We start from the raw sequence: 26,687 nt of genomic DNA, 5'->3' as shown, positions 1-26,687 counted from the left end.
CGCTCTTTGAGGGCAGAGGTCCAGAATTATCCGTGTGCTGCGTCTCCCACGGGTCCTAGCCCAGCATTGAGATTGGAGCTGAATAAACCAACCACTGACATAATCTGTCTCCTCAAGTTCATTGCTGTGCCCATCATACAGCTGGGCAAACCAAGCAATAGAAGGAACACGATAAGACTGATTTTTAGGACCAGACAGTGGAAGAATTGGAATGAAAATTCTCTTCTCCTTTCTCCCTGGCATCGCTTCTGCCAGGAGTGGGTTTTGGCCTTTTGTAGGGCCTGCTGGGTCTTTTAAATTTTAAAACAGAAAGTTGAGGGTCTACCAAAAGGAAGTGACTAGCTCTGTTGGCAGTTTGGGCGCTCAGAGAAACCTGACATCTGCGGACGTCATTGCTCACTGCAGGCAAGACAGAGGCATCTCAGGGCATTTCTCACATGAAAAAACATCAAAACCATCTGTTCTAGAACTTCCCACTGGCCCCGAGGTCGTTAAGTACTATTGTGGCACATGTCCTCAGAGGTTCTAAGGAGTGGGACCAGCCCCCATCCTGGTGGTGGCAGGGACTCGGATGGCTGGGGTGGGGGGGCGTGACATCGCTGCCCCTCTGGGCTCAGATCTGGGGGAGTGAGTGCACCTCAGAGGCTCAGAGCTCTGGCTTGCTGAAGGCCTGCTGCAGGGAGGGAGGGAAGGAGGGCAGGGAAGGACTTACCAAATGACAAGTTGCAGTAATGTAAATCAGGCGATGGCCCGGGACAGATCTACGGAAGCAGCTGAGTTCTGTACCGAGGACCCTGACCCCAAGTTCTCACTTCTTCCCACAGAAGAAGGCCTTGGACCTGGGCATGTCATTGCTGCTCCTTTTTTGTCCCTCCTGCTCTGCATAGTGTGGGGAACCAACTCAGGACGTTAAGCACTGCAGGCCCTTCTGACCCACTGCCTGCTGGACCCTGTACCCCTAGAATAAAAGGCGACTCCTGCTCGGTCTCTGGCTAACCTCCTGCCCTCACCTCCCCACTAGGTCCTTGCTGATGTGCCTGTGGCTATTTCTCCAGCGAGCCAGGCTCCTGCCTGCCTTGGGGTTCCACAGGGCTGTTACTTCTGCCTGGGTCCCCCTAGTCTCATCTTCTCATGCCTGGATTCTTTGTCCTATTTTGGTCTGAGCTCACACGTCATCTCCCCAGAGGTGACCACATCTCGTGACCACACACAAGGTCACCTGCCTTCCTTCCTCTGTCCCTTCTGCTGCCCCGGGCACTCTCTCTTCCATCCCTGCTTGATTTCCCTCACGGCACTTGCCAGCCTCTGCCTTGATGTCCACATTTGTGAGAATGCTTGCTGCTGCCTACCTCCCTGGGATAAACACTCCACCGAAGAGGGACTGTGTCTGGCTTATTCCCTCCTGGATCCCAGTGACTTTATCCATGGCTGGCATCCGGAGAATGTTGATGGAATACACGGTGAATTTGGAGACAAGAGTCTGTGTTTGCTTTCTGTGGCAGCTGTAACAAATTACCAGACACTTGATGGCTTTACACAAAATAAATGTATTCGCTCACAGTTCTGGGGTCCAGAAGTCTGAAATGAGTTTCACAGGGCTAAGGTACTGGCAAGACCACACTCTCTCCAAGGACCTCCAACATGCTCTTTGCCTCTTCCAGCTTCGGATGGCAGCTGGTGTCCTTGGCTTGGGGCCTTATCACTTCAATATCTGCCCCCATCTTAACATGGCCTTCTCTCTTCTAAAGATACGTGTGATTGCATGTGGGACCCACCAGCCTAATCCAGATTAGGCGATTCCTCTCAATATCCCTAATTTAATTGCACCATTTACCACATAAGGTCATCTCCACAGGTTGCAGGGATTAGGAACTGGAAAAAAGACTGAGGTCAGCATTCAGCTCACAACAGATGGAAATCATAATATGGCCTAGCTCACTACACAACATTGTTGGCAAGATCTGAGGACATTTGCAATAGGATATGCATTGAAATGGAACAATTCCCTTCAAATCTTTGCTCTTAGTGACTTCTAGAAGAATGCAAGATGCAACGAAAAGCAAGTTCTTGCACTGACCACCAGCATGTTTGCATTCATGTGGGAATATGTTCCGGCCTTGGTCTTCTGGGCGTTGCCGGCCTGGTGGCCCCTGCTGGTGCCCCAACCATGCTCTGACAGCAGCGGCTGCTTGAACTTATGCGTGTTTTGCTGAAAAATTAGATGAAACTAAAACAATCAGAGGGTTGATAGCCTGCTCACAGTTTTGCAAGCTCAGCAAAGATAACCAAATTTGCTTTGTGTGCAGAATACCATTCCCTGTCTGACAGGAAGCTCACGGTATCTTTCCAATAGGAGAATCCAGTGTCCAGCTTCATGGCAGAGGTGAAGGACAGACAGGCAGGGAAGCAAAGGCTGTGGGCAGGAGGTCAGGAGAGAGAATACAGAATATTACTGTAGGGCTCTTCCTGGTTCCAACTGGAATTGCCTATGTAGTTTTAAAGTCCGAATGAATCATGGAACTTTACATCAAAAACCAGGGATGTACTGTATGGTGACTAACATAATATAATAAAAAAATATTATTATGAAAAAAAAAAAAAGTCCCAGCACCTGGATCCTATCCCAGAACTTCTGATGTAATTTGTCTTGGTGTGCCCTGGCAGTCAAGAGATTTTAAAGCCACCTGGGTCATTCTAGTGTATTGGCCATGCTCGAGACCTCTGTGCTAGGCTCTGGCTGGGCCCACACTATAAATCCATCCAGGCGCGGTGGACATGATGGTGTCAGGTTTGAGGGTTTAGCCGGGTCATTGGATTGAGAGAGGGAAAGTTGGGGATTTCCTTGGATGATTTTATGTATAAAACACACAGCTCGCCGGGTGATTTGTTTATAAAACAGGAGCACCCCAGATTTCCAGGACTCTCTGGATTTGGGGAGCTGATGAAATGGCCCCTGAAAACAACCTTGCGTTTCAGCAGGTTTTGCCTCCCAGCGCCGACTGAGGTCCCGCCACAGATCAGTGCTTCTCAAACTTTAAAGTGTACACGAATCACCAGGGGATGTTGTTCAAGCACAGATTTGGATTTGATGGCTCTGAGGTGGGGTCTGAGGCTCCCAGTGCTGCTGGTGGTCCCCAGTCCCCACTGTAAGGAGTAAAGGGTACAAATGTGGCCTGCTTTAGCCTCCCCCTGCCGTCAGGCTTTGCCCAGGAACCTTCTGGATCTCAGTGGTGCTACTTCTAGTTGGGATTCAGTGGCTTCTGAAGATGTCGGTGAGGCCCATGTCTCTACTTCCCCACAGTCACCATGTTACACCGCCTGGTGCTGCGCCCTGGTTTTCTCCAGCGTGGATCTCGACTCCTTGGAGCAGTGGGTGTCAACTTTGGTTTCACATTAGAATCATCTGAGGAGCTTTGAAAAACATGAATGCCCGGGTCCCACGCCCATAAAATTGGGTTTGATTCATCTAGGGTTTCTCCCTCCACCCACACGCTGGGATTGTTAAGTCTCCCCAGCCAGTTCTAACATAAAGCCAAGGCTGAGAACCGCTGGCCTTGAGCAGTGGCTCTCAAGTTCAGAACCTGGGCAGAAGCAGCAGGATCTCCTAGGAGCCTGCGAGAAATGGGAATTCTCAGGCCCCTCCCAGACCCACTGAGTCAGGGATCTGGGGTGAAACGTGGCAATCTGTGGTCTAACAGCATTCTGCGTTATTCCGATGCACCCTGACTTTCGGGAGAGTGAGGCGGCATGAGTACAGCTTGTTTGTAACCCAACCACTGCTGAGGACGTATGAGAGGCAGGCACGGCTGCATCTTCTTGGGAAGCCCTGAGCAAAGCCAGTTGCTCCCAAGGGGGCCCCCTAGGACCCTGTGATGCCAGAAGACTGCGGGGTGATTCAGCAACCTTCTCAGGCCCCCACATTTGGGGGCTGGCTGCTCTGGCCGCCTCCATAGGCCACCTTCCAGCCCCAGATGCCCCAGCTATTTAAAGTCTCAGCTGAATAATATTTTCCATCATGTGGTACAGACTTTACTTAGGAGTCCTTCGGGGCTGCTGGGGGTCATGTTTCTCAGCTTATCTATGACTGTCTGGACCCGAGTCCCTGGGACAGATCACTTGTTTCTGTTTTTTCCCCCCTCCTAATTGAGGCCTAATTGAGGGGGAGGAGAAGGAGGGAGGAGGGAGGAGAATGACCTGAAATGTCCCCTGCCCTTGCAGGAAGCCTCCCAGAGCACATGTCACTTTCACAAACCCTCTGTCCCCATGAAAGGGTGGTAATGAGGGAGTGTGAGCCATTGCCCAAATTCACGCCACTCATCCGTGATAGCCTCAGGTCTCAAATATAAATCTCGGGCCCAGCAGTCTCCTTGTCCCAGTCCCAGCTGTGTTAAGGGAAGGCCTCTTGACCTCCTCCACATTCCTCCCTCATGGGCTGTGAGCCTGCCATCCTTGGGGATTCATTCCAGATTTAAGGTCAGGTGATTTAATTGCTACCTGCTGTCTAAGGTGTGGGGAGTAGAGTCTACAGAACACACCCTGAGAGTCATGGTGCCCATCAGCTTCCCTGGGCGGGACAGGAAGCAGCCCAGACTGCCCCTTAGGCTCCCAGCAGAGCTAGCTGATGAGCCCTCTCCCTGGATCCAGGACCAGTCTGTTCAGGCACCTGGGGCAGATGGCCGGCTCTCCAGACACCCTCGAAGAGGGATCATCTGCTTACAGGATCACTGTCTTCAGGGGGGCACCTGGGACACAGGTCTTGAGCTGGAGATGTGCTCTAGGTACAGCCCCTGGGGGAGTACGTTGGGAGAGGGGGAAATTGGCCTTCCACACTGTCCACAAAGTCCTCGGCCAGTCCCATGGGAGCTTTGGCTATCCTGGGTAAAAGCATAGAGGTTGGGCTTGATATTCCCACCGTTGCCAATTTTGGGAAGGGTATGAATGTGGGTGGGAGCTGCTAGCCAGCTCTCGCGCAGCTGGGCAAGCATGTGCCTTGGCCTGATGGAGGGTCCAGATGGGCACACAACACCCACCACAATCACACGCCAGTTAGACAAGCCCAATCCAGGCCGGCTAAGAGGGGGCTTTGCCAGAGGGGCTGTGTTGCGTGAGGGAGCAGAGCCGGCATGGCCATGAACAAGGCCTGAAAGTACCTGGGCTTGACTCAGTGTCACTACTCATTAGGTGTGAGGCCTGAAGAAGGCTACATGATCTCTCTATGACTCAGTTTCCTCAACTGTAAAATGGAAATACTATTGGCATTGATTTTGTTGTGAGGACAAAAGGAATTATCATGCGGAAAAAATTTAACTCCGTGGTTGGCAAAATGCTTAATAAATAGCATTTTGTTCCCGGAAAGGGTTTGGTGTGCTGAGGAACCTCCCTGAGGATAGAAAATGCCAAGTCTGAGGACAAGTATGACTTTGGGATAGGAGAAGATCCAGAGGGTGTGCCCCTGCCTGGCACACACACTCACCATCCCCCCGGCCCCCCCTCCCCGGGAAAGACTTTCAGGGAAGGAATATGGAGAATAGTAGCAACCAATGCTCAGACTTTGAGTTTCTACATAAACCTGTGAAGCCCCATGAAGAGACTGGGAATGTCAAGGCAGGACAGACCCGAACAGGCTCCCTGCACATAGGGTACCAGTGAGGCTCTTCAGCAGTCAGGTAGACATACGGAAGGGTTCTGAGGTGTCCTTCCAGGTCTCCTGAGCTACATGCAGATTTGATGGTGTCCTCAGTGGCGGGGGGGGGGGGGAGAGGGGGATGGGTCAGAGGGATGGCAATGACCAAGAACCAGGCGGGAACGTGCAGCTCCGAAGACACCAAAAGGGGCAGATGCTGACCATGGTCTAGAGGGCTCCTGCTGACCCCTTGATGACGGGTGTGCCCACCTCCCCACCCCCTTGGCCACCGGTTTTAGAAGCTCCCCAGGGAAAAGGAAGGAGAGGGAACAATTCAGCTTCAATCTGAAATGATCGAGTTTACCCTGTCATTGAGATAAATGAAACTTCCTCATCCCCAGCAGGAGAAATAGGGGTAAAAAGTAGTGACTAAGTTACATTGTTGTAGAAAAAGGGTTGCTTTGGTGCCCCTGCATTCTGGACCTAAATGTTCGTACTGCCAACTTTCAGGCCTCTGTTGGTCTCTTGAAACCCATCACCCACATGGCATTCCCGCTTCTGAAGGTTTCTGCAGACCTCATCCAAAGGACAGAGAGCCGTGTGCTTCAAAGATGAGAAGACATATATAGAAGAGCGTTTTATCAATGGTAACGCACCGTGTAAATGTAAGACATGGGGGTAATGATAATGCGCAGAATTTGTCCAGAAAGAGAAAAGCATTAAATTCAGAAGGCACTCAGAAGGGATTATCCTGAGAGGAAATTCCTAATGCTACTTCAGATTTTCTGTTACTGCACCACGTAAATTCTTAAAAATCTCTTCCTGTCGCTGTTATATATGGCATAATGCAGGTGGTTAAGTAGCTCTCGAACACGTCATATTGGCTAATTCCTGTAATTGTAGGGCTTTTCTTTTCTTTTTTCTTTTTATTTTAAAGCCCATAGACACTGCCTTGGGAAGCTTCCAGCAGGTGATCGGCTCCATATCCAACATAAGCCTGTCGAAATCCCATGTTTACTATGTTAGACTATCATGTTTCCAAATGCAACCTTCTTTTCATTGGTCGATTGATATTTGGGTTGTATCCAGATTTTTGCAACTGTGGGTCATGCTGCTGTGCACATTAGTGTACGTGTTTGTGTGGCTATATGTTTTCATTTCACTTGGGTATACACCTAGGAGTGAGATTGTGGTATCATATGGTAATTCTGTGTTTAACCCTTTGAAAAACGGCCAGACTGTTTTTCAAAGTGGCTGCACTATTTTACGTTCCCTTCATGAATGAGAGCTCTGATTCTTCACATCCTCGTCAATACTTATGATCTGACTTTTTAATTATAGCCATCCTAGGGGCGCCTGGGTGGCTCAGTCGTTGGGCGTCTGCCTTCGGCTCAGGGCGTGATCCCGGCGTTATGGGATCGAGCCCCACGTCAGGCTCCTCCGCTGGGAGCCAGCTTCTTCCTCTCCCACTCCCCCTGCTTGTGTTCCCTCTCTCGCTGGCTGTCTCTATCTCTGTCAAATAAATAAATAAAATCTTTATAAACTCTTTATTGCTGCTATGAACATTGGGGTGCATGTGCCCCTTCTTTTTACTACATATTTATCTTTGGGGCAAATACTGAATAGTACAATTGCTGGGTTGTAGGGTAACTCTATTTTTAACATATTGAGGAACCTCCATACTGTTTTCCAAAGTGGCTGTACCAACTTGCATTCCCACCAACAACGTAAGAGGGTTCCCCTTTCTTCACAACTTACCAACACTCGTTGTTTCCTGCCTTGTTAATTTTTGCCATTCTAACTGAGGTGGTATCTCATTGTGGTTTTGATTTGTATTTCCCTGATGGCTAGTGATGTTGAACATTTTTCCATGTGTCTGTTAGCCATTTGTGTCTTCTTTGGAGAAGTGTCTGTGCATGTCTTTAGTCATTTTTTACTTGATTATTTGTTTTTTGGGTGTTGAGTTTGAGAAGTTCATCATAGATCTTGGATACCAGCCCTTTATCTGTAATGCCATTTGCAAATATCTTCTCCCATTCTGTGGGTTGCCTCTTTGTTTTGTTGACTGCTTCCTTTACCGTGCAGAAGTTTTTTATCTTGATGAAGTCCAAATAGTTCATTTTTGCTTTTGTTTTCCTTGCCTTTAGTAACGTGTCTTGAAAGAAGTTGCTGTGGCCAATGTCAAAGAGGTTACTGCCTATGTTCTCCTCTAGGATTTTGATGGATTCCTATCTCACACTGAGGTCTTTCATCCACTTAGAGTTTGTCTTTGTGGGTGGTGTAAGAGAATGGTAAGTTTCATTCTTCTGCATGTGGTTGTCCAGTTTTCCCAGCACCATTTATTGAAGAGACTGTGCTTTTTCTGTTGAATGTTCTTTCCTGCTTTGTTGAAGATTAGTTGACCCTAGAGTTGTGCGTCCATTTCTGGGGTCTCTATTCTGTTCCATTGATTTATGTGTCTGTTTTTGTGCCAATACAATACTGTCTTGATGACTATGGCTTTGTAATACAGCTTGAAGTCAAGCATTGTGATGCCCCAGCTTTGGTTTTCTTTTTCAACTTTCCCCTGGCAATTCAGGGTCTTTTCTGGTTCCATACAAATTTTAGGATTGTTTGTTCCAACTCTTTGAAAAATGTCAATGGTATTTTGATAGGGATTACATTGAAAGTATAAATCGCTCTGGGCAGCATAGATATTTTAACAATGTTTATTCTTCCAATCCATGAGCATGGGATGTTTTTCCCTCTCTTTGTGTCTTCCTCAATTTCTTTCATAAACGTTTTGTAGTTTCTAGAGTATAGATCCTTTACTTCTTTGCTTAGGTTCATTCCTAGGTATCCTACGGTTTTGGAGCTATTGTGAATGGAATCGATTTCTTTTTTTTTTTTTAAAGATTTTATTTATTTATTCGACAGAGATAGAGACAGCCAGCGAGAGAGGGAACACAAGCAGGGGGAGTGGGAGAGGAAGAAGCAGGCTCATAGCGGAGGAGCCTGACGTGGGGCTCGAACCCAGAACGCCGGGATCACGCCCTGAGCCGAAGGCAGACGCTCAACCGCCGTGCCACCCAGGCGCCCCTTGGAATTGATTTCTTAATTTCTCTTTCTTCAGTTACATTGTTAGTGTATAAAATGCAACTGATTTCTATGCATTGATTTTGTATCCTGCCACATTGCTGAATTTCTGTATGAGTTCTAATAACTTGGGGGTGGAGTCTTTTGTGTTTTCCCCATAGAGCATTATGTCATCTGCGAAGACAGAGAGTTTGACTTCTTCCTTGCCAATTTTTAAAAAAAAGATTTTGTTTATTCACTTGAGAGAGAGAGAGAGAAAGATAGCGAGAGAGAGCACGAGCAGGAAGGAGAGGGAGAAACAGGCTCTCCACGAGCAGGGAGCCTGATGGGGAGCTCAATCCCAGGACACTGAGATCATGACCTGAGCCAAAGGCAGACACTTAACTGACTGAGTCACCCAGGCGCTCCCTTCCTTGCCAGTTGGAATGCCTTTTATTTCTTTAGTTGTCTGATTGCTGAGGCTAGGACTTCTAGCGCTATGTTGAGCAATAATGGTGAGAGTGGGCATCCTTGTCGTGTTCTTGACCTTAAGGGAAAAGCTCTCCATTTTTCCCCATCGAGAAGGATATTCACTGTGGGCTTTTCATAGATAGCTTTTACGATATTGAGGTATGTTCCCTCTATCCCTGTACTTTGAAGAGTTTTAATCAGGAAAGGATGCTGTATTTTGTCAAGTGCTTTCTCTGCATCAATTGAGAGGATCATATGGTTCTTGTCTTTTCTTTTATTAATGTGATGTATCACATTGATTGATTTGCAAATGTTGAACCACCCTTGCATGCCAGTAATAAATCCCACCTGGTCGTGGTGAATAATCTTTTTAATGTACTGTTGGATCCTATTGGCTAGAATCTTACTGAGTATTTTTGGCATCCATGTTCATCAGGGATATTGGTCTGTAATTCTCCTTTTTGATGGGGTCTTTTTCTGGTTTTGGGATCAGTGTAATGCTGGCCTCATAGAACAAGTTTGGAGTTTTCCCTCTATTTCTATTTTTTGAAACAACTTCAGTAGTTAGATATTATTTCTTCCTTAAATGTTTGGTAGAATTCCCCTGGGAAGCCATCTGGCCCTGGTCCCTTGTTTTTTGGGAGGTTTTTGATTATTGCTTCAATTTCCTTGCTGGTTATTGGTCTGTTCAGATTGTCAATTTTAAGTTCTTTGTTCTAAAGTCTACTTTGTTTGATATTAATACACTCCTTCCTTTTAATGTTTACATGAAATATCTTATTCTGCTCTTTTATTTATAACCTACCTATCTAATTATGTTTGAAGGGAGGTTCTTGTAGACAGCATATAGCTGTGTACATGTTTGCTTGTTTTTCCTGTCTATTCTGACGATATCTTTCACTTTTAATTGGTATGCTTAGACCATGTATATTCAATATCATTATTGGAATGTTGGATTTAGCTCTATCATTTTATTATTATTTTTTGTTCATTCCTTCTGTTTTTCATTCCTCTTTTCCTCATTTCTTGCCTTCTTTTGGGTTTTTTTTAACATTGTTTAATACACCATTTTAATTTATCTATTTTGACTGTACCTTTGCTTAGATAGTCTAGAGGCTGCTCTAGGAATACAATATACATACTTAATTTTTCCCACTTCACGTAGAATCAATATTTACCACTTTCAGTGAAATATAGAACTCCTTACCACTATATAGATATTCCTCTTTATGTGGTAGTTGTCTTATGCATTACATCTACATACACTGAAAACCCCTTGTGAAAATGTTATAGTTAGTTCAATTCTCAAGGTCTATGATACACTTCTTATGGTCAGATTCATGCATGTACAGCTTGTGGCTGAGCTCAAGGATCATAACCAAATTATGTGGTGGCTTTCCTGAGCTCTATGCTGTCTGTGACCTCCATAGTACTTTCTGTTCTCCTAAGGGTTCCCCCATTTTAGTCCTCCACACAGAAACCTGGCACTTTATCTCACTCTGCCACACCTTTCCCCCAAGTGCATCATTGTCTGGGTCAGGCAGCAGGAGGATAGAGAGAAAAGAAACAATAGGGGTTCACCCCTCCCACTTGGGATCACAGTTCCTCCAATCGGTCAGAAAAGTTCTCTCTTTCAGAGTTGTGGGGTCCCATGGGCCCTTGATGATGTTTCTGCTGGTGCCCCCATTGGCACCAGAACGTTTGAAGCTGGAGTGTGAGAGAACAGAAAAAAGAACAAAAAAGCAGGGTTTCCAGGCTCTCTCTGATGGTTAGGAGACTCCTTTTCTACTTTACAAGCCAGAACTAGAGGCTTCTTCTAGAGCTATTTGACCATACCTATGCCCACATCCAGGTTTTAGGCTGCAACTTAAGTCTATGCCAGAGTACTGGAGGAAAATAAAATGGAAAATCGCTGCTAGTTCAATGACACTTGAATTCTGGTCTTCTTCCCCCATCTGCTTGCTAGTATTTACTTTTTGTGGTCTTCAAATAACTTCTCTGTGCATCTGTACAGATTATAGCTGCATTCAGTGGGGGCAACATACTGGAGTATACCCCACCTTACCCCAAATTGGAACTTCCTCTGGGTCCTTTATTTATTTTGCTTTTTGGGGGTCTCTCCCATATATCCGTCATCACTGAGAAGTACTCTTGCGACCCTATTCTTCTTGTACTGCTCCTTTACTCCAAAGGCATTCTCCAACAACTGTTAGATTCCAGTACAAAAATCTGTGATTAAGCTCAACTGAAAGTATCGTTAACCTTAGAAACTCCTCTGCTCACAATGCAATAGAAGATCCAGATCCATTGCCCTATGTTTATTAGCCAGGTCCTAACTCAAACATTTGCTGAGGAAGAATTACATAACTGGCATGATACTAAAGGTGGAGGCCTTTTGACCACTGGACATTCACCATTTCTTTATATAGATAATTCAAACAAGATAAAGATGATGAGAAGATACAGTTGAAATAATCCACCTGATCAGAATGATAGAGAAATATTCAACCAATATTTGTTAAATTAATAGCAGTCTAATTGGTATAGCCTTCTTAGAAAGGAGTTTGGAATAAAACCAAAAAATGTTAAAGCATTTATACATACTTGGGAATTTATCCCAAGGAAATAACTCTACAACGAAGCTGTACACTAAAAAGGTACTTACTAAAGATTTTTCTCTAATAGCAAGGCATTGGAAATAACTCCAATGTACCCAAACTAGGGAACATTTCATTAAATTATGGTACACAAATAGTATGCCATGGAATATAGTCATTTAAAATGAATATTTTGAGCATGATGTAGGTGGATACAAAAATGGATCACTTATCTATTGCTATATAATTTTAACACTAACTGGATCAGATTAAGCTTTTTGTTCCTGAAAGGGACCAAAAAGCTATAGATGCTACCCAAATGAAAGGGATAGGAAAGGAAGTTTCAACAGAGTATCGTTGAAGCCTATAATTAAATAAGAATAAAAACACGTTTCATGTTTGTATTTCACCCAGCATGTTAAAAAACAAACACTTCCACCAGTAACATGTACTTTTCTATTACCACTTTATTCAATCCTTATTAATTTTAGTTGAGTTTTTTTTTTGGGGGGGTGTATGTTTCTAAGTATGCAAGCATATAATCTTCAAGTGAAATTAATTTTGCTTCTTTAATATTAGTCCTGAGTATTTTGTCTTATAGCATTAGGAAAAGCTCTCTAAAATAATGTTGAATAACAGTAGTGTTATAAGATAATAATTTTCTATGCTAGAGTCCTTAACATAATTTATCATATGAATAATGTAAAGGAGAAAAATATGAGTATAGCAAATCACATTTAGCAAATGCTAAAAAACTATTGTACAAAAATCCACATTCAGTCCTTATGAAACCTCTAGGCATAATTAGGTGGGTACAAAAAATGATTTTTATCCAAACTAACAAATATCCTATTTTGTATGCCACTAAGAAAAATATATTCAAAATAGCCATTTAAAATGTGTCTATACTGGCACACCTGGGTGGCTCAGATGGTTAGGTGGCTGCCTTCAGCTCAGGTCATGATCTCCATGGGGATCAAGCCCCATGTTGGGCTCCCAGCTCAGCGGGGAGTCTGCTTCTCCCTCTCCCTCTGCCTCTTCCCCTGTTTGTGCTCTCTCTGTCTTTCTCTCTCTCTCTCTCAAATGAATAAATAAAATCTTTAAAAAAATAAAAAAAGTCTCTGTACCATAACATAATATTTATGTATCTTAATTTGATGAATTTATTTCAGGGATTATTATGCTAAATTGAATATCCTTGAGAGTTCTCAATACCTTTTTTTTTCCAGATTCATCTTTGGTGCCATGTCTATGAACTCTTTGCTTAACCTCAGATCATAAAGACTTTAGTAATTTTCTTACTCCCCATCACTTACTTTATCTAAGTAACTTGCCTTCTGAATATATACCTTTATGCATAAAATTACACACATTACAAGGGAATACAAGATTCATACCATTTTGAAAATATCACAATGCATGCCTCTTGAGAGTTTAGTAACATATTTGTGATTCTGAGAGAATTATTTGTTTTAAAATTCAAAAAGGATTAGTTCTCATATTTAGCTACTATTTATTGTCAATTAACTAATTAAACTCTGAAAGATGTAAAAAAAGACTTTCATCTTTTTTTAAATGTATTTTTTAAAATTAAAAAAAATTTGAATACTTTATTTTTTGATTTTTTTAAAGTAGGTTATTTTTATTTTTTACTTTTTAAAAATTTATTATTTTTTATTATTATGTTCAATTACCAGCATATAGTACTCTGGTTTCTCTTCAGATCGAATAAGTCTTTTGCCTTTTAAAAATTCATTTGTTTGTTTGTTTGTTTGTTTGTTTATTTATTTATTATGTTCCATTAGCCAACATACAGTACATCCTTAGTTTTTGATGTAGTGTTCAACGATTCATTAGTTGCGTATAACACCCAGTGCTCATTACAGCACGTCCCCTCCTTAATACCCATCACCCCGTTATCCCTTCCTCCCATCCTCCTCCCTTCTTTAGCCCTCAGTTTGTTTCCCAGAGTCCAGAGTCTTTCATGGTTTTTCTCCCTCTCTGAGTGAAAAAGGGAAGACTTTCATCTATAGTTTCTTCTAAAAGTTTCATAGTTCCACATTTTATACTTAGAATTATGACCTATTTTGAGTTAATTTGTGTATAAGGTGCTTGGCTTTGGTCAGTATTCAATTTTTTCTATGTAGATGTCAGATTGCCACTTTTTGAAGACTGTCCTTCCTGCATTGGATTGCTTTTGCAATTCAGTTTCACTCCTCCCAGTTTCCCATAAATCAGCAGCCATTTTGGTGAGTCTGTTTTTGGACTTTCATTTTGCTCTACTGCCTTAATTACCATAGCTTTATTAAATGTAGTCTTAAAGTCAAGTAGTGTGAATGCTCTAATTTATTCTTCTTTTAAAAAATAACTTGGCCATTCTAGTTCCTTTGCCTTTCTCTATTTTAGAATCATCTTGTCTATACCTATAAGAAATTCTATTGGGATTTTAATTTATATTGCCTAAATTCCATATGATGTCAACTTACCCACCAAAAACATATATTTGTCTGGGAATTGAATCATAATTCCTGGAATAAATCCTCTGTAGTCATGGTTCATCATCCTTTTAATATACTGATGAATTCAATTTGTCAATGTTTCATTTATAAATTTTTTTCCTCTGCATTCACAAATAAAGTTGACTTAGAGTTTCTTTGGTTTGTTTTATTTTGCACGTCCTGTACAAGGTTTTGCCAGTGTGGCTAAGGTTACTTCATTGAATGGATTTGGAAATGTTTTCATCTTTTTTTATGGTTTGGAATAGTTTGATATAGGAGTTATCTATATTTTTTATAGACTTTCTGAGGCTCTGCTTATCTACAAATATCTTTCCTTGACAGGTGATTGATTTTATGGTTGGGTATAAGATTCTTGGAATATTGTCCTCATTCAGTCATCTTTAAACATTTTCCCACAGTCTTACCTCCAGTGTTACAGACAGAGTGTCTGATGCCAGCCTGTCTTTTTTCCTTTGAAAGGAATCTGTCATTTCTTTCTATAAGCATGTAATATTTTCTTTTCCCTAATTGGAATTCAAGAATTTCATCAGGAAATGTTACTGGAGGCCTGGATTTCTTTCTCTTTTTTTTTCCCCCAAATTATGATTAATTTTACTTGGGGCTTTGCCATTCCTTTAACCTGAAGACTCAAACTTGTTTCTACACAAATTTTCTTTTATGATTTCTTTATTTATTATTTCCTCATCTGTTCCTTTTTCCCCTTCTAGTAAACTTGCATTATTCACATTCACATATCCCAGTCTGTCTTCCAAGTCTCTTTTCTTAATTCCTTAGAATTTCACATCATTTGTAGAACACTTCTAACACTTGAACTTCCAAAATAGTAATCTGGTTCCAACAAAGATTATTCTCATCTCCGTTAGTCTATTGAATTTGTAATTTCAGAAATAAGTATTTTAGTTCTAGAATTTTTTTTTGTTCTGTGTTAAATTGAATGCCCTTGGGAATTCTCATTTGCTTTTTGTTCCATTAGCTCTATTTTAATAGTCATGTGTTCTCCTTTTTAAAGTTAGTCTTCTCCCTCAGGTTGCTGAATTTCCTTACTCAATGGTTCTTGACTGTGGCCAACATGAGACTCGCTCTAAGAAGGTTTTTAAAATCCCAGTGCCCAGGACACAGAGAAACCAATAATGAAGAATCTCTGGGGATGGGATTCAGGCATCAGTAGGTAGCTTTTTAAAGATCCTCAGGCCAGTCGTGGGTATTAAGGAGGGCACATATTGCATGGAGCACTGGGTGTTATACGCAAACAATGAATCATGGAGCACTACATCAAAAACAAGGGATGTACTGTATGGTGACTAACATAACATAATAAAAAATTCAAAGGGGCGCCTGGGTGGTGCAGTCGTTAAGTGTCTGCCTTCGGCTCAGGGAGTGATCCCAGCATTCTGGGATCAAGCCCCACATCAGGTTCCTCTGCTAGGAGCCTGCTTCTTCCACTCCCACTCCCCCTGCTTGTGTTCCCTCTCTCGCTGGCTGTCTCTGTCTGTCAAATAAATAAATAAATAAAATCTTTAAAAAAATAAAAATAAAGAAAATATCGACTGTCAAAAAAAAATAAATAAAGATCCTCAGGGGATTTAATGAATTAGCCGAGAGTAAGCACTACACCCTTAAATGGTTTTCATTTTATTTATCTATTTATGAGCGAGTATTCCCTTAGAATTTGTAGAGGTTATAGCTTTGGTGTCTCAACTGGCAGTTTTTTCTCTTCTGGGGCAATGGTGAAAATCCTGGAAAAGTGTTCACTCTGCTGGAAAATGGGAAGAAACTCTACCTAGGTCTCTTTGGAGACAAGTGATAGTACTCCCCCATCCACAGGGACTGCTGTCAATGCATTTCAGTGTGCATCACCCCTCTAGGTTCACAATAGTCTGTGGACTAGGTAGGCTTTTTAAGGACCACAAGCATCAAAATGAGCAGGGGCAGACAAAGACTTTCTGTTTAAGGGTGATTTTTGGTTGCACCTTTCTAGTTGTGTCATTCCAGATGGAGACATGGAAGAGAGGTGAACAGCCATGCATATAAGAAGCCATCTTGCCAGAATCCTCACTGAGATTCTTCTTGATGATTAAAACTTTGTCACAATTTAGATTTCTAGGAACAGATGGTTAGTGTAAATGTCAAAAGTCCGTAGCTTTAAATTGGGTTCAAAAAAATCTCATGTATATATACAGAACAACGTGGATGAATCTCAAATGCATTATGCTAAGTGAAAGGAGATAGACGCACAAGGATACATGTAGTATGATTCCATTTACATGATTCTGGGAAGGACAAAGACAAACCATAGAGACATAACAGAACAGTGGTTGCCAGGGGCTAAAAGTCAGAGGAGGTGATTGTCTAGTAAAGACCACTGGAGGGAAATTAGGGGTGAAGGAACTCTTCTATATCTTGATTGTGGTGGTGATTACATCATCATATGCATCTGTCAAAATTTAGAACTGTGCACTAAGAATAGTACATTTTAGGGGCGCCTGGGTGGCTCAGTCATTAAACATCTGCCTTTGGCTCAGGGCGTGATCCCAGGTCCTGGGATTGAACCCCAGATCAGTCTCTTCCGCTGGGAGCCTGATTCTTCCTCTCCCACTCCCCCTGCCTGTGCTCCCTCTCTCGCTGGCTGTCTCTCTGTCCGTCAAATAAATAAATAAAATCTTTTAAAAAATAGTACATTTTATTGCATGTGAATTGTACCTCAGTAAACTCTCTTGGAAAAAAGTCTAATGTACTTCCTCCATACTGAACATTTTTCAGATCCCCAAAAGTCTCAAAGTCCTCTCAGTTTTTGTCCATTCCATTTGATCTGCCAAGAAATTCCCATTTAACCTTTATGACTTGGATTAGATGCTACCTCCTCTGGGAAGCCTTTCTTATCCCTGCAAGACTCCTCCTTGTGCTTCTCTAACACACAATGATTCCTGCTATCCTAGCCCTCCTTCTGTGGTGTTGCAACGATTCCTGCTATCCTAGCCCTCCTTGTCTATGTGTTTATATTACCAGATAGACTGTAAGTCAACAAAAGCAAGGATTTCATCTTATTTATCATTGTGTCCACATATGTGACTCAGTTCTAATTATTGAGTCACCTATAGCTTGGCCAAGCAAGGTGCCTGCCAGCTACCCCATGTACCTGTTCACTAGGAACTTTGTACTTTCAGTAACATTCCAGGAAGGGTCTAAAAAAAAATCAGGAAATGTCCCAGAAATTACTTGCAAAATCCTTGCACTAGAGCATATGTGCTCAGCTGTGGAGCTCACAAAGCAGATAACCATGCCACTGAGTTTTCAAACATGAAAGGTGGGTATCTAGAGGAAGATATTTTGAGAAGATGGAAGTGAGTTCCCTGAAAATCCATGGTCCATAACACCTCATTCATTTTTATAGCTGCAATCAACAAGAAAGCTTGTTCTATTTGCCTTCCTTGCTTGACAATATAATTTCAGAGACTGATGAACAATGTTTTCAGCACTAGAATCAATACTTCTGATTACGGCTGCTTTTGTGCTAGTCTCTCGCCAGTGGAAATATTGCCAGGAAAGATGGGAAGATCTATGGGAACTCCGTGATCCTGATTTTTTAGCTCTCAAAAGCTGTCTGTTCTAATCAAAAGCTGCATTTATTTTGAAAATTTTGAAGTCCAGGGTAGGGGTAAAAGAAGAGAATTAATAGCTTTGAGGCACTTGTGATAAAGCTGTTGTACCTGAAAAAAATAAGGACCCATCCACCCCCCTCTGCTTCAGAAGCATTCCTTTTCTTTGATTCCAAGCCAAAGGTGTCTTGTAAAAGCTCTTAGTAAAGTTGTCTTCTCAGTCTGTGCTCCCAAGGGATTCCTGTTCAAGATGAAGGATGGAACACCTCCTTAGAAGGAAAAGCCTTTGCAATCTCAAGGCACACAATCAAATGAGCAAGAAATGCAACTTTGCTTGCCCGTCTTTAACTGAATTGATTTCTCTTTTGCATTGGCTCAGTGGTGGGACTTTTTTATCTGTTGTTTCAAGGTTTCTCCTTCTTTTTACTTAAGGATTGCATCTGAGTTCTGTGAGGCTGCGGAGGGCCAAAGTGTCCAGAGGTGAGGGGGCAAGGGAGGCTGTGATATCCTGATTTATAATAAGAAATACATATATTGGTTTTTGCTCCTGGTTCCTGACACAGAGCTCCTAAAACCCTTGTTATTTTCTAAATGATAAGAGCACTAAGAGTATCTCTTATTCTAATGTTTGGTCTTTTTGACCTTGATTCCTGTTCCTGATATGTTTGTAATTTCCTGGGTGATAAGAGTGTCTTTTGTTCAATTGAGGTAACTTTGGGTGGGCTTTTGGATAGCTTCTGAATGGGGACCAGTCACTAGAAAGAGCAAGCCATGATTAGAAGCTTGGAATTCTCAGTATCACCTGCCATTCTCTTGAGAAGGGAGAAAGGCTGGAAATGGAGTTAATGATCTATCACACCTATGTGAGGAAGCCTCCCTAAAATCCCAATAGTATAGGTTTTAGAGAGTCTCCAGGTTGGCAAACATGTTCACACCTGGAGGGTGACATATCCCATCTCCAGGGGGACAGAAGCTCAGGCCCCTCCCAGACCATGCCTTATTTATTTCTTCATCTGGTTGTTCATCTGTATCTTTTATCATATCCTTCAATAAACTGGTAGATGTAAGCATTTCCCTGAGTTCTGTAAGCTACTCTAGCAAATTTACTGAATCTGAGGAAGGGGTGATGGGAACCTCTGATTTGTAGCCAAATCAGACAGAAGCCAAGGGTAACTTGGGGACCAACCCCTTGCAATTGGCATCTGAAGTAAGGTGGGAGCAGTCTTGTGGGACTAAACCCTTAACCTGTGGGATATGACACTTTCTGCTGGTAAATTGTATTAGGATTGAGTTAAATTGTAGGACACCCAGCTGGTGTGACAGAGAATTGCTTGGTGTGGGGAGAAACCACACATCTGGTGACCAGAAGTGAAGTGTTTTGTGTGAGTAGTAAAAGAGCGACCCAGGAAAGAAACACTCAATAGAGAAGAACTGGGTTTTTGCCTACATCACTGGAAAGCTGACTTTTCCCTTTTTTTAGAGGCATATTTTGTTTTCTGTTGTTCTCATTTCTCTGCCACACGCTTCGTCCCATCTGGCCCTTGATCATTGATTCATGTAGGTCATTGCCTTCCCATTCCTATTCCTCCCTCGTCCTGTTCCATCTCTCTGTCCTTCAACCCAACTACTGGATCCCTCTCTCGGTATCTCCCTGTCATACAAAAACATTTTAGTCTTCTTATCATTGTGCAAGGGGTCTCTGAGGTTGTCATGGCCCATCTACTTAGACACTCTGTAAGAGAGCTCTGTGTTTCTTCCTCTTCTTATGAGAGCACCAATCCCATTATAGTGTCCCAATCTCATTATCTTATCTAAACCTATTAAGCTCTCAAAGACCCTACTTCCAAATGCTATGACAGTGTCTCCTCTGTCTTAGGCCCTGGAGGCATGGAGCAGAGTCTGTGTAGTTCCCAGGTCCATGAGGAAGTGAGGCCCAAGTTCCTTGGGCTCCCTTACTACCCCGGGACCTAATTTACCCAAGTGGAGGTGGATGATGGATGGGTTGTGGAGTCCAAGTTCCTGTCTCAGGGAAGCCATGAGACTCTAGGCCACTAGAAGCTGCACAAATATATATATGGTCAAACCATATATATGAAATCAAAGACTAGTTTAATGGTAGCAATTTCATGCTAAATTGAATAAATGCCTACCAAGTCACAATCCACAACTTTCAATCTGCCCACCAACTTCGCAAAGATTTTTGTTAAAATATGTCTAGCAAATTGTATTTCTCCTTGATGACCTTTAGGTGTTCTTGCGAACTAATCAGAAGGTATATTTTGAGCAAATTGTTTCTAAGGCACTGACACTCTTCATTTGGAAGAATGTTTAACAGGTTATAAAATGTTTCCAAGTCTTTAGGATGTGGACAGAGTAGACATTTTACAGATAACACACATGATTTTTTAAAACATCATATAATATTGGGAATGTTCCAAATATCTTTTATAAAATACTGTCTTTATGACACACATTTCTTTTAAAAAGCAGTTTCTTTTCCCTCTTTGTTTAAATGTCATCTTTACCTTGAATGGACAGTTATGGCACTTCTTTTAAAAAGAAATACTTGCTAGAGAGCAGAACAGTGACAGTCACTTGTCATCTCGGGAAAGGGCAGCAAATCTGAAACACTTGTCTTTTTGTAAAAGAAAAGTATATAATTCATCTTAAGTCTGTCACATGTTTTAAGTACTTTGCTGTGACATAATATACAATTTGTATGTGGCACAAAAAAGTTTCGGTCAGTCCCTTAGTCTGCTCTGGTTGCTATAACAAGACACCATGGGCTGGGTGGCTTAAATAGCAGAAATTTATTTCTTACAGTTACAGGAGGCTGGGAAGTCCAAGGTCAAAATGCTGGCAGATTTAGTGTCTGGTGAGAGGCTACTTGCTGGCGTACAGATGTCCACCATCTTGCTGTGTGCTTACATGGCCTCTCTTTGGTGTATGCTCATGGAGAAAGAGAGAGAGAGAGAGAGAGAGAGAGAGAGAGAGATGGTAGGTAGGTAGATAGAGACAGAGAACTCTTAGGGCTCTTGATTTTCTTACAAAGGCACTAATCCCATCATAGGGGCCCTACCCTCCCAACTTCATCTAAACCAAATAATCTCCCAAAGAAGGCCCTACCTTCAAAATATCACACTGGAGGTTCACACTTCAACATACAAATTTTGGAGGAGCACATTCAGTCCTTAACAGTCCCCTTGTATTATAAAGTATTATAAAAATTCTATTGACTTTAAAGGTCTTAATCTTGTAAATTGGCCAACATCCTTGATATTCTATAGTCCTGGCACACTTCTGGCTGCAACATACTTGCTGTGAGAGTTGGCCTGTGAGTGAGGCAGTGAGTGAGTGTGTCTCACATGTAGTGTTATCTTGGCAGCCTTACTCCAGAATTCTTTTTTAATCTCATAAGCCCTTGTATTAATAAAGAACTCAGTTGTTGAGATTATATCTTTCCTTGCTCATCTTTACTATAATGACTCGCCAAAAGTACTTTTTGTGCATTTCATTACTGAAACCAATCTGGCAAATCCCATAAGCTAAAACTTGTTAGAAACATCTGTATTTGATCTATTTACGACCTCCTGCTCTGCATACTTGTTTAAATGCTTACTTCTTCCGTGGTGTTTCCTGTGAGTATTCCAGTGGTGTTTGCTGACAAAGGGATGCATTTTAGTTTGTTACCATATTGTATTCTGTGCATTATTTTGTCATTTTTTTATTGTTGTAGGAAAGCAAGTGTTGTTCCAAAGCTATGTGACTTTTTGTTCATCACTAATAAATAAAAAGATTTTTGAAATTTGGTCAGTACTGGACAGGGACTCTAAACATCAATGAAAGATATTAATATTTGTCTTCTCAGTTTTGATGCTATTAAAAAAATGTCTCACTAAACATGATGGCTTCATTCAGCCATTCTCAACCCCACAGACAATGATTTTGAGTGATTTTTCTGAGTGCCGAACGAGTTCATACCATTCTAAGAGGCATAGGAAGAAAGCAATCCATTACATTCAGTGGGTGTTTTAGGGCATTAAGACTTATTTTCTTGGAACTCCAGCCGAGAAGTACTGCAAAAATTTTAAGGCAAAAATGTAATTTAGGGTTACGTCCATCATTAATAATGACAGACATATATGTTTATTTTAAATAGGCTTATTTAAACTAAATAAAAATCACTTACTAACCCTTCTGCATTACAGAATTCCCATCCTTCCTTCTGGATCCCTGGGGACATGGCTGGCATATGGATCTACTGAAGACCTTATGTCATTGCATATATTAACCATTAGAAGGCTAAGATCTCTTCTATGTTTTTGAAAAAAAGTAAATATCAATTTAAGTATTGAATTAGTTAAATATATTATTCTCATACCCCCAAAGAAGTGTCTCATTTTGGAGATCAAAGGTTTAGGAGCACAAATATCACTATTTTTTAAAAGATTTTATTTATTTATTTGACAGAGAGAGAGAGAGACAGCCAGCGAGAGAGGGAACACAAGCAGGGGGAGTGGGAGAGGAAGAAGCAGGCTCCCAGCGGAGGAGCCTGATAAGGGGCTCGATCCCAGAACGCCGGGATCACGCCCTGAGCCGAAGGCAGACGCTTAAGGACTGAGCCACCCAGGCACCTCTTTGTTTTGTTTTTTAATCTTTTTTGGTCACCATGCCAGCTTGCATTGAGAATTAGAAATTGGGAAGGGGAGGTGCTTACGAAGTCTAATTTACCTAATAGCAAAAGCTAGACATAGAATCCCAGGAATCTGAGGTTGATCGTTCTTTTTGTGACACAGCATTGTTGCAACAGAATTGACTAATTCAGGGGAGGATGCCCCTGTAAAGTAGCTGTGGCTCCTTTATTCAGGTGACAGAATGAAAAGCACACAGCAGGACCAAACCCAGCTTACCTTGGAGCTGAGCCCTGCTGAACCCAACCAAGCCACAGCTGGCCTGCAGATCCAGGAGTATCACAGCAAAATAATGACAAATAAACTTCTGAATGTGAGTATAGGAGTGTGCTCAACAATGATTTCAGCCTCCAAGACTCCTGTACCTTCTACCCTAAGTTCTGTGAGAGAAATTGACACAGAGCACTTGGATGCATATATACATTCTCTGAACAGTTTTCAAAATTACCTGGTTATGACATGGGTCCAAAATATATGAGTTTTAGGCAACCATGCTGGACTATGAGCCAGTCCCCAAATACACCTTTTCTTGTTTGTTTTAAGATTTTATTTATTTATTTATTTATTTATTTATTTATTTATTTTAGAGAGAGAGGGAGAGAGAACATGAGTGGCAGGAGGGGCAGAGGGAGAGAGAGAATCTCAAACAGACTCTGTGCTGAGTGTGGAACTTGATGCGGGGCTCTATCCCACGACCCTACAATCATAACCTGAGCTGAAATCAAGAGTCGGATGCTTAACCAACAAAGCCACCCAGGTGCCTCCATCCCCCAGTACATCAGACTCACTATGTTACAAGAAAGAGGAATTGAGGATTTACATGAATGTGGGAGTAGCTGAGGGAACAACAGTCTGAAGGCTACAGGGGAAGGAAGAGAGAGATGGTCACTTGTAACTCACAGCTGGAAAGACTGGAATTCTCAGAGATGTCTGAGAAACCATCATGTCTGGATGCCAAAGTGTAAGCATGAGATGAGGTCTGCTAAATAGCCACATCCTACAAAACTGCTGAGTTTGACAACATGCCTTCCTAAGAACTATTACCTCTGCTTTTACTTCTGCCTCCCCATGCAGCTCTTCTCACTGGCCACGAGATTTTCTCATTCAAACCTGGAGCCTCTCAGGGAATGGAGTGCTAAGAAATGTGGCTGCTTGGGGTGCCTGGGTGGCTCAGTCATTAAGCGTCTGCCTTCGGCTCAGGTCATGATCCCAGCGTCCTGAGATTGAGCCCCGCATTGGGCTCCCTACTCAGCGAGGAGCCTGTCTCTCCCCCTCCAACTCCTCCCTGCTTGTGTTCCCTCTTTCACTGTCTCTCACTGTCAAATAAATAAATAAATAAATAAAATCTTAAAAAAAAAATGTGGCTGCCAATCTTAGGTGTGACTCCCGGTGGGCTGATGCCAGTTGACCACCGACAATTCAGCAGAAAGGCTGTTGTTTGTTTTTTGTTTGTTTGTTTGTTTGTTTAAAGATTTTATTTATTTGACAGAGAGAGGCAGTGAGAGAGGGAACACAAGCAGGGGGAGCTGGAGAGGGAGAAGCAGGCTCCCTACTGAGCAGGAAGCCTGACGTGGGGCTTGATCCTAGGACACCATGATCATGACCTGAGCCGAAGGCGGAAACAACTGAGCCACCCAGGCGTCCCCTAGGCTGATGTTTGTTGTGTGTTTTCTCTATGCCAACTACCAACTGAGGGCTCTAAGTACCTGAGTCTGTTTAATTCTTGTAAGAACATGGAGGAGTAGCAGTTCTTCTAGGTACTCAGATGCTAAGTAACCAAGATATGATGGGAGCTCCAAAGTCCATGCTCTTGGCGTCATGGCTTAGTGTACTTCATAACCACCCATGTGGTTCCCTCCCTGCCATGTGGTGTTGTCATGAGTCATATGCCAGTTTCCTGGGAGAGGGGGCTCTCTTATCTTTGGTTCTTTAATTAATTGGCATTTTTGTATATTTCACGATTGCACCTGTACATAGTAGGAACCCAGTAAGTATTTTTAAATTAGATTGTTTAGATCTAGAAACAAAAAGCCAAAAAAAAAATGTGGATGAGAAGATGGATAATCGTATTCACCAATAAACACCATACTTCCTTCCTGCCGTTTAGGGTATGCGTATTTTGAAACAGGAATTCTTGCCTCGCTCTCCAAAACCATTTTCTTGAGAAGCATGTATCTGGTTTGTCTCCTGGACTCCAGGCGGGGCTCCATTCCAGCCACATGTAAGACCATCTTTTATTTAATTAATTAATTAGTTTTAAAAGTCTTATTGTCTCTCCTGAATTTGCTTAGGAATACGGAGAACAGAACTGAGATGGGACTAACATTCTTAGTTGTGGTCCATTCTCAAACAGCACATAACTTCCCCGTGATTTGATGGAATATTTGCATTTAAGAGAAGCATCTGTTAGCTTGGTTTCTGGAATGTGCTTTCACTCTCAACCCGTCCAGTCTGTCTCTCCCAGCTTCTAAAAATATGATCTTATTTTTACTCTCCTTTCAACTTGAAACGGACATTGAATACAGACATCTCATACCATTTACACCAAGAAGGCTGTCAGCAGAGGCGCTTGGGGGAGAGCGTGTTTAATCTTGAGAAGGAAACAGAATGTATACACACCCAGCAAACTGAAATGTTTTACCTTGGCTCTGGCTTTTACCGCCTCCACGTGTGGTAGCGGCTACCAAGACTTAGCTATGAATCTCCATCATCGTCAGAGTCCTGTTGACGGGAATAATTGCTAAGGTTTTCCTGCTTTGTAGACTCTGGGCCCAGCCAAGTTACCAAGTCATCATTAGCCTGGGCTGCTGGTTTAGTTCTGTTTGCTGACTCTTCCTGGGGTAACTATTTCATGGCCAGTTTACTGGGGGGTAGAAATCAAAAGTACAACCTTATTCTCTGTTGGTCTCTTGTCTACTGCTGGTCCCTTCCATCCTCCCTCTTTGGTCTTTGGAGCATGACAGAAGTCATCCCAGCTCCTGTCGGTCCTTGAAGTGGCTTGGAGGTCGATGGATTAATCACTGACAAAGTCATCCCTTCTTAGGCTGTGAACCATATCATTGGCGCACCTGGGCTTCTGCCTAAACCACATGTCAGAAGGAATTGTTGGCATCGCTAAGGGCAGAAATGCATGCTGCCTTGGGCTCTAGGGGTGTTGTCACTTGCTAGAGTGGCTTGTCCCTAGTAGAGTCAGATAGTTCAATAACAATCAATAGCCTCCCCGTACCCAGAAGCCAGACCCTTATAACAAGAAACCGTGCATGTGCTTTTCCCTCCTAGCCTTTGAGAAAGGCCAAAGCACTCACATCCTCCAGTGACCTGAAGAAGGAAGAGAAGCCATTTTTACCTTTTTATAGAGTCACTGCTACCAGTTATTCCTTCCCCTCTTCCTCCTCCTCTTCCTCCCTCCCTCTTCTTCCCCCTCCCCTTTTTCCTTCTCTCGTTCCCTTCCACTTCCTTTGTCTTTTTCAATGACTTCTAGGTTCAAAACTAAAAAGCCCACAGGCTCTCATGCTCCACTGATGGAGGTGCATTTGGTATGACCATTTTGGTACACTATTTAATTACACCTAATAAAGCAGCTCCAGCAATGCCTAAGAGTCCATGGCCTTTTTAGTTTTTATGTATAATATGATCCAGGAACTCCACTCCTAGGAATGAACGCAATAGGAATGCATACATTTGTGCATGGAGGGACATGTACTAGAATGTTCCTAGCAGTGTTATTCATAAGAGCCCCCAAATGGAAATAACACAACTGTTCATCAGTGGTAGAACTGATGACTGATTTGTGTGATACGCACAGCGCTGTACAACAGCAATGAGAATAAACAAAATACAACTAGTTACAATAACATGGGTGGATCACACAAATGTATTGTTCAGCATAAGAATCCAGGCACCAAAGAGTGCATATATTCGTGCTGAGTCCAGTTGCATAATGTTTGGAAAGAAGAAACATTAATGTATGGTGTCAGAGACAGGACGGGGAGTGGTATGAGTCTGGAAGGGGCGGAAGGAGGCTTGGGGGTGGAGGCTGGCAGTGCTCTGTTTCCTCTCATGGAGCCGGTCCAGTCGTGTGTTCAGTCTGTGTGGGTTCATTGAGCTGTACACTAGTAGTCATTTGTGCACTTTCC

Source organism: Ursus maritimus, unplaced genomic scaffold, assembly GCF_017311325.1.
Source record: "Ursus maritimus isolate PB19 unplaced genomic scaffold, ASM1731132v1 scaffold_22, whole genome shotgun sequence".
Taxonomy (NCBI): domain Eukaryota; kingdom Metazoa; phylum Chordata; class Mammalia; order Carnivora; family Ursidae; genus Ursus; species Ursus maritimus.
The sequence above is the reverse complement of the archived record's forward strand: the minus strand, read 5'-3'. Positions refer to the sequence as shown.